General features: G+C 45.6%; 1 long non-coding RNA gene across 1 annotated transcript in view; it reads left to right on the top strand.

Moving 5' to 3' along the window:
• Positions 1 to 5,565, top strand: part of LOC124556694 — an 88,364-nt gene extending 82,799 nt beyond the window's left edge. Inside the window, exon 5 of the long non-coding RNA XR_006968661.1 lies at positions 2,809 to 5,565. This is a non-coding gene — a long non-coding RNA (uncharacterized LOC124556694). The remainder of the gene's footprint in view (positions 1 to 2,808) is intronic.
• The last annotated feature ends 3,984 nt before the right edge of the window (positions 5,566 to 9,549 follow it).

Here is a 9,549-nt window from a genome sequence, read left to right on the forward strand (position 1 = left end):
GCTCTCAAGCAAACAGAAGGGACAGTGCCAAAAGTTCTTCAGTGTGTGTAATGGACCGCTTCGGATACGCCGTGTCGCGCACGGGAAGGCATATGAGCTGGAGTTCCTGAGATATGGAAGATCGGCAGGAGTGCAACACATATCGCGCATTAAACCCTTTATTGAATAAAGCTGGCGGTCACGACAGCAGCAGTTACAGCAGGAGGAATGAGTAGAGAAGAAAATAGAAAGGGGGACATACGATGGTCATTTTCATATTCTGAACAAGCCATAGATAGTTTAATGCTCGGGGATATCCGAACATAAGCATTGTAGCATAAGTTTGTTTAGTTATGATAACTTTAAAGATAACAATAATTTCTTTAGATATTTTTGTGATACACCATGGTCATTAGCATAGAAACTTCTCCCATTACTGCTAGGTGTAAGAGTTGGCTATACAAGTATTTCTTCGTAACATGTAGCAAGTTTATAGATGTACAGTTGGTCATCCCAGAGCTGAATCAATTAGAGTTGTTGAGAGCAGAGGTGTGCCGATAACACGATGGAAACTTCGTCGTTTATTTGTGTCCTATTTCGCGTGAGTAATATGTTATCTTAGCAGTTTTGCAGTTTGCACGGAACGACAGAATCAGCTGTCGTAACAACAATGTTCGAGTACAAAAAGATCACGAGTATTGGCGATGGAATTCTTCTCGGAACATCTTAGAGATCAGCTACTAGCATATTTCTTCTGTTCACTGTGTATGCATCACAGTACACGCCCTTGAACGATTCGGCATATAATTCATAGTATTCTGCGTGAGAGGGCGTCGTTGAGATTAGTTTGCGAGATTCTTGGAGGTATTTTGGAGGATGGTCGTGTAATGTCCACGCTAAATACGTGTAGTCTTTCTTGTGTGTCGTCACTGTGGTTTGTGACTAGTGCCCAGTGCAATGTGTCTTTGCTGTGGGCTGTTTATTGTTATCGCCAGTGGCGCGATGTACACTCCTGGAAATTGAAATAAGAACACCGTGAATTCATTGTCCCAGGAAGGGGAAACTTTATTGACACATTCCTGGGGTCAGATACATCACATGATCACACTGACAGAACCACAGGCACATAGACACAGGCAACAGAGCATGCACAATGTCGGCACTAGTACAGTGTATATCCACCTTTCGCAGCAATGCAGGCTGCTATTCTCCCATGGAGACGATCGTAGAGATGCTGGATGTAGTCCTGTGGAACGGCTTGCCATGCCATTTCCACCTGGCGCCTCAGTTGGACCAGCGTTCGTGCTGGATGTGCAGACCGCGTGAGACGACGCTTCATCCAGTCCCAAACATGCTCAACGGGGGACAGATCCGGAGATCTTGCTGGCCAGGGTAGTTGACTTACACCTTCTAGAGCACGTTGGGTGGCACGGGATACATGCGGACGTGCATTGTCCTGTTGGAACAGCAAGTTCCCTTGCCGGTCTAGGAATGGTAGAACGATGGGTTCGATGACGGTTTGGATGTACCGTGCACTATTCAGTGTCCCCTCGACGATCACCAGTGGTGTACGGCCAGTGTAGGAGATCGCTCCGCACACCATGATGCCGGGTGTTGGCCCTGTGTGCCTCGGTCGTATGCAGTCCTGATTGTGGCGCTCACCTGCACGGCGCCAAACACGCATACGACCATCATTGGCACCAAGGCAGAAGCGACTCTCATCGCTGAAGACGACACGTCTCCATTCGTCCCTCCATTCATGCCTGTCGCGACACCACTGGAGGCGGGCTGCACGATGTTGGGGCGTGAGCGGAAGACGCCCTAACGGTGTGCGGGACCGTAGCCCAGCTTCATGGAGACGGTTGCGAATGGTCCTCGCCGATACCCCAGGAGCAACAGTGTCCCTAATTTGCTGGGAAGTGGCGGTGCGGTCCCCTACGGCACTGCGTAGGATCCTACGGTCTTGGCGTGCATCCGTGCGTCGCTGCGGTCCGGTCCCAGGTCGACGGGCACGTGCACCTTCCGCCGACCACTGGCGACAACATCGATGTACTGTGGAGACCTCACGCCCCACGTGTTGAGCAATTCGGCGCTACGTCCACCCGGCCTCCCGCATGCCCACTATACGCCCTCGCTCAAAGTCCGTCAACTGCACATACGGTTCACGTCCACGCTGTCGCGGCATGCTACCAGTGTTAAAGACTGCGATGGAGCTCCGTATGCCACGGCAAACTGGCTGACACTGACGGCGGCGGTGCACAAATGCTGCGCAGCTAGCGCCATTCGACGGCCAACACCGCGGTTCCTGGTGTGTCCGCTGTGCCGTGCGTGTGATCATTGCTTGTACAGCCCTCTCGCAGTGTCCGGAGCAAGTATGGTGGGTCTGACACACCGGTGTCAATGTGTTCTTTTTTCCATTTCCAGGAGTGTATTTGTGGTGTGTTTTTGTCTGTGGATGCCGCCTTTGGTGTGATGTTTCTCGCGAATTGGATATTTTATTCGAGTATGGTTACGCAGATGAGCTAACGCGTCTAATGCGGTTGTGGTTCACTGTGATTTTTTTTTTGCTTGTGGTTTTCGCATGTGGTTTCCGCGCTGTTGTGCAATGATATTCGTGTGGAATTTTGCGAGTAAGTTCGCAAGCACCTGAGTGGTTGATCTTGGGCGATAGTTTGTACTATGTGGCGTGAGCACGGAATGTGCAAGTCACATTCGTACGTTTAGGCAGAGTGAGTGAGGCACAGATCAATTTGTGAGAAAGAGAAGAACGGAAGATGTGTAGCTTGGTAGTCAATTGTCGTTAATATCTTGTGCTTTATGTTCTTTCAGGAGCTGGAGCGGAAAATGTTGTACACCAACCTGAGAAAAATTTGTGTCAGTTTCAGCAAAAGAAAAAAAAGGATAATTTCGCCACAACTGTTTTAGGAAAGAACAGCAAGCAGATTGGTGACATCGGTTCTCATCCAGATTCATGCCATACACCACTGTTAGTGCCACCTTAATGTCCACAAGAACGGGAGTATACTAATTTGTATATCTTTAGCAGTAATTGGATAGCATGAATAAGTAGTATACTTAGATGGAATCAGTATGACTGAAGTGAATGCGTAGTGTATGCCGGCTTAGTATTTTTTGTGCATGAAAGGTTATGGGAAATTAACACTACACTATCATACAGTACAACACCTCACCACCCCTTAAGATTACAAAGAACTTTAATCATTTAAAATTATCACTGTAATAATATCAAATTATTTATGTAATAGAATAGGATTATATATTAGGCATTGTCAACCCTTTTATTCTTTTATTCTGGGAGGAATCTTTCATTATAATTCATTGTATTTATGTTGTACACACATTTGTAAAAACACGGCACTGAATCTTGTTGGAAGGATTGTGCAGACTATTTGCGGCTGAGTTGATGGGGATGTGTGAGGCGTCTTGGAGAGGTTGCTGACCTTGCGGAGCGGCGACATCCACTGAAGTGGACTGGGCAGAAGGGCTGGCAGACATGCTGGACGGTCAAGGCCACACGGCAGTCCTGCGAGGATGGCAGACGCTGCAGGTGGCGGCCGACTTAGCGACCGGCGGACAGCTGGTAAACATGACATCATCGGCTGCGTGGATAAGGCCTCCAGCTGTCAACAGGGGCCTGGCGCGGGCGACAATGGAGCACTTTCACTGCTGGTGCTACTACAAGGTCCCGAGGGACCCTACCAATGAGCGGAAGACCAGAGACCGGAGCCTGCGGGATGCACTTGAGGTCCGCTGAATGAAGGTATTACGTGTCTGGAGACATGCTCGACCAGCGGGCAGCTGGTAGACACGACATCATCAGCTGCGTGAATAAGGGTCCAAAGCGGGTGAGCCCCTTCTGGCCTCCAGCAGTCAACAGGGGCCTGGCCCGGGCGACAACAGAGCACTTTCACCGCCGGTGCTACTACAAGGCCCCGAGGGACACTCCCAATGAGTGGAAGCCCGAGACCGGTGCCAGCAGGACGCACTTGAGGTCTGCTGAATGAAGGTATTACATGCCTCGAGACACGCTCGACCGGCGGGCAGCTGGTAGACATGGCATCATCAGCTGCGTGAATAAGGCCTCCAGCTGTCAACAGGGGCCTGGCGCAGGCGACAACGGAGCACTTTCACTGCCGGTGCTACTACAAGGTCCCGAGCGACCCTCCCAATGAGTGAAAGCCCGAAACTGGAGCCAGCAGGACGCACTTGAGGTCTGCTGAATGAAGGTATTACATGCCTGGAGACACGCTCGACCCGCAGGCAGCTGGTAGACATGACATCATCAGCTGCATGAATAAGGGTCCAAAGATGGCGAGCCCCTTCAGGCCTCCAGCTGCCAACAGGGGCCTGGCGCAGGCGACAACGGAGCACTTTCACTGCCAGTGCTACTAGAAGGTCCTGAGGAACCCTCCCAATGAGTGGAAGCCCGAAACCGGAGCCAACAGGACGCACTTGAGGTCCGCTGAATGAAGGTATTACATGTCTGAATACACGCTCGACGGCGACGGCAGGAGGTGTTCACCTCAAACCTGGTGTCCAAATGCTGCACAGGTCTTCCCATGAAAGTCTTCAACAGCGGCCACGCATTGCCGACCACCACGTCATCCAAGACGGTCAGTAAATGAGACGCCAATGATTGCTGCCAGAGACAAGTTCCCGCTACACGGTGGGGCTGCCTGTATTGCACATGCCAAGAAAAAAAAGCTGTAACTCACCTTGGCAAACTCATCCCATATAGCTGCCACATCCAACCTGTTGTCTGACATGTGTAGTGCGGTGTTTTCGTGTGAAAACTGAAAATTTATAAAAATTATTTTGCGCTCCCTAACGACCTTTGAGAAGGGAACTGTAGGAAGCTTTGTTCTGATTGTTACCTTATGTACGTTTATTTATTTTTATTTTTTCGTATCTGATATGTGCCTCACTGTTTGCATCTTACACATTTACATGTTTTCTCTATGTTTTGCTATGAAGTTTTGTTTTTGTTAATGGACTCTTGTATTTTTTTGGCATTTGGTGTAAAGTTTCACTTGGTTTTATGACACTCATATGTTGTTTGGTTGTGTTGATACTTATAGCTTTACATTTAAGGGACAAATTTACACATTTTAGATAAATAAGAAGCACAGATAACTCGTAAAATTTAACCTAGTAATAGTTTCTTTTTGGATGAATGTGAGAGCGTGTGTAATCAATGTTCTGTCAAGGAATGAATGTAGCAATGTGTATAATTGAGCAGGGGTAGTAATTTTTCCAAGGGGCAGAGAATCCTCAAGACCACAATATTACATTCAAGTTAGGGAATAACCTTCTCTGAGCCCAACTTCAGGATGAATGAGTAGATAAATGTCTGCATGGCCCTGTAACCGTTTAATAATTGTTATTTAAATCTGGGTCTTCAAGAATATGACCTGATGGTATACTCATCACACTTTATTTTTCATTTAATTTTGTGGGCGTGCAGCAGAGAGGGTATGGATGACCCCTGGTTGAATGTGGTTAAGACAGGGTATAACACTGTGCTGGGATTTATGGTGTAGAAAGGTTGATTCATGTTCATTTCTTTGTGTCACAATTTATCCTGTTACGTGTCACACTAACCTTTTAAAGTGCGACACTCCTCATGAATAAATTTGAGAGGAACGGGGAGGTTGTGAGAGATTGCTGGGTACTCTGACTTCTGATTCGGTGTAGGGAATGCGATCTACTGCGATTTGACTTCATACACTATGATGAAATGGTGGGCAGCATTTTACGGTCTTGTTTGCATGCTCTAGGGAAGGAAATACAGTAAGCTTTACCTGCGTTCACAGGAACAGGGTGCTGACTTAAACGACTGCAGTAAAAGCACGGCGTTGGTGGGCCGACAAAGCGCGTTTTTTCTGGTGAACGGTGAGGAGACATTTCCAGATGGCACCCTGTTCATTCGAACCATATTTTTCCTTCTTTTGTATGGTAGAATATAGATGCTTGGTGGTGGTGTAGTTTGATGCCATAACCTGGATTCATGTGTATGAAGTGAGATAGAGCGAGTAGTGTTCTGGTTAGCGTCGTGTGTCGATCCCCAGCAGATCACTTTGTCCACCATAGATCCCAGGTTAACAAGGCGTTTGTTAAATAAAAAATTTTTTGTATGATGTTTCTTTAATAATTTTGTTGTCTTGTCATGTTTAAGATCAATAAATCGATTGTGAATTAGACTACAACTTCTCCCTGAGTACTGATTAACAGTTCCTTCGCATTTTTATGGCAGTCCAGATATGAAACATAAGGAGTAGCTTTATCACTTGGTGTCCACTGCGTGGATCTTTTACTTCATTAACAATAATTTTTTTTCAAGTAATACTTCCAAAAGGTTACCGATCATTTCCCTGATATTTGACACTTACAAATTATGTCTCAAAGCGTGCACTTTTGAGAGTATTTTTGTTTATGTTTGTCTGGAAAACAGCAAACACTGATAACACGATAAATTGATAATATAATAAAACTGAAAACTGTTGAAGACAGCAAAATCACGTAAATGGAACATGGTGGACTTTATTTTTGTTCCATAAGCCAAAAGCAGTATAACTAGTTCTACATTTCTTGTGTCATTTCAGTGGACAGTATGAGAAATGAAATAGTAAGCTCTGTGGTCTGTTGTGGTGAAAGAAATACTGTTGGTCGAAATCCCCTATAGCACTGACATTTGCAGCTTGTGCTACAATCTGACCAGTTACTGTGATGGAAATGATACAAGGACGTAACATAGTGTCGTGAAAGGACGTTACAGTGATGCTCATGTTGACATCTCGTACTTATGAGAAATGAAATTAAATAAATGGCACAGCATAAGTTCCAACAGTTCCCTGTGTTGTGACTACTGGTAATGCAGTGCCACTTAGTGTCAGCTCATGTAGGTTTCCAGGCACTATGACAAGTATTAGAAGGCACTGCTTTAAGAAAAGCCTTGTACATCCGCTCATGTAGCCCCTGCAACGCACGCCAATGAAACCAGCACAACATGCCTTTTGTGGAGGGCAGCCTCCATGTGAGGTGTGAAAACCCTTTTTTGTCCTTATCTCTGCTCTCATTGGAACAGTGCTGATTCACATGTAGTAAGTAGTTTATCTATCAAATTTGGTTAAAATTGATCCAGTGGTTCAGGATTCCATGCTAACCTTTTCACCACAGCTTCACCCACATATGCACTTAACACGTTATATTGTACACTTCACCTCCTCCCACCTTTCTGTGTCCCCTTCTTCCTCTCTCCACCTCTCTGTCTATCTCATCCTTCCAATCCCAACTGTGTATTTCGTACCCCCCACCCTTTCTCTCTCTTCATCTTCTCCTGATTCCTCTATTTATTCATCTCCTCTTCCCCCCTTTCTCAGATCATATCTTCCTCCCCATCCTCCTTTTCCAACTGCCCACTACTCAACTAGACCTTTCACATTCCTCCTGTATTTCCCCCTTCTCTTCCCTCTCTCTGACCATCTCTTCCTCCCCCTCTCCCTGATTATCTCCTCCTCTCTCTGTATCTGTCCATCCCTTCCTCATCTGCCTGTCCAGACTCCTACACCTCTCACTATGTTCACATCCTCTTCCTCCTTCTCCACACTCTCTGTGTCCATCTCCTCCTCCAACTCTCTCTATCCATATCCTCCTCCACCTACATCCAGTTCCTCTTCCCCTCTCTCTGTCGTTCCCCTCTTTCTGCACTATGACTGTCCATCCCCTCCTGCCCCCTCTGCTTGCCCATACCCTCCTCCCCCTCTCTTATTATCCATTCAATCCTGCTCCCTCTCTCTGTTCATCTCAGTTCTCCCCCAGCCATGACCATCTGCATGTGTAGCCCCTGCAAAGTAGGCTGATTAAGCGGGCTGTTATTACTCGAACAATATATCTTTCATGCAGAGCAACCTATGCATCAGGTGTATGAGAACCATTTCTTGCACCTGACATATAGTCTGCCATGCAAAGCAACTCAATAAAGATGGCTGATACCAATGTAACAAGAGATGCCTGTCCTGTAGGGCAGCCTACAGATTGGGGGCAGTAGAACTGTTTCTCTCTGATGTGTAAGCTGCCCAGGCCGATAAGGCAGGCTGATATTATTCCCACATAGTTAGTCTATCATACAGGGCAGTCTAAACAGCAGGGATGGAAAAAACACGTTTTTGGCCTTATGTTCACTTGTAATGGAGGTAGGAGTATATAGACCTCACGGTGCTGATACTCAGGAAGTTTACTGGATGTGTGCCAAATTTGATTAAAATCAATTGAGGGGTATGGGAAGAGATTCTTGACTTACAAGTTCATCTGTAGAGCAATACACTTGGTATGGATATCGCGAATACTTTGTAAAATCACCTATATGTGCCACAGTTTTTCTACTACAGTGATTTCGTTTTCATTCACTTGTATCGGAATTGTCAGTATATGCAACCATTGTTCCAGTTCTAAATACTGAAAAGGTCTCTCACAGTTTAGCTACTAATACCTTGTAATACCGTTCTGACAGAAAATCTTGTACCTGAACAAAACTGAACACACACACACCCTCCCAAAAGGTAAAAATATCTACACCCTTGACCACTAGCATGAAAAGTTCTGCAGTCCCCATAATAATTTCCTCTTACTCTGTCGTATACACTCCATTCCTGTGTGGGATACTTGTGGTGGTAAGTACATGACCCGTTATTTTCTTGCTGGGATCTATCTTCCCATCCATGACACTGCATCTCATTCTTTTCTGGGGTCATGTCGTTTCTAGGCAGTGGGGTATTATTACATCTTTGTGCATTGCTTTATCTTTCCACTCTCTACCTGTTTCTGGCCATGCTCTAAAGTCCAATTATTGGCTGCTAACAAATCTAACTGAAACCTGGACATGCTCTAGTATATTAACGTCCGTTTTGTAATTACTATTAGATTTTCCTGTACTGATATGGGTAATTTTTTTGTGATGGTTGAAACCAAGTCAGATTGTTACAGTGGATTGTCTAAGTACAAGTTACTTTCTAAGTGTGCTAGAAGAATTTTTTTATAGCTTTTGCAACCGCTGTTTGGAAGATATCTACCTATAAATGAGACTTTCCTTATGCAATTCTGTGCACTAGTCAACCATTACTGGTTCATGAAAGAGCCTATAAATTTGTTGTTGGTATCACTTTAGGACTTCAAGAAGTAAGTTGCACATGACATCTGACGCTGCTACGCAACAAGAGTGTCGCATTGTCAGAAGAGAGCACATGTTCTGGGTTTTCCTGCAGACACTAAAAACAGGTGCATCACGATGTGCTAATGAAATGACATGGCAGCTGAAAACGCATTCCAGATTTTAAGTATACAGGACAATGCAGTTCTTGTGGGTAAGCTGTCCAGATTACACAGTGAGTCTGTGAAATTTTAGCGATCTATGGACCAAATGAAAAGTTGCATCCTTCCATAGTGAAACAGTGTAAACAATTTGTCTAAGGTCGCCCAAATGTGGGTGATGTTGATCGGAAAGTCCAGATCTCGTACCATTCAGTTTCCATCTTTTCGGAAAGCTCAAAGATG

The sequence above is a fragment of the Schistocerca americana genome, chromosome X (genome assembly GCF_021461395.2).
Source record: "Schistocerca americana isolate TAMUIC-IGC-003095 chromosome X, iqSchAmer2.1, whole genome shotgun sequence".
Lineage (NCBI taxonomy): Eukaryota > Metazoa > Arthropoda > Insecta > Orthoptera > Acrididae > Schistocerca > Schistocerca americana.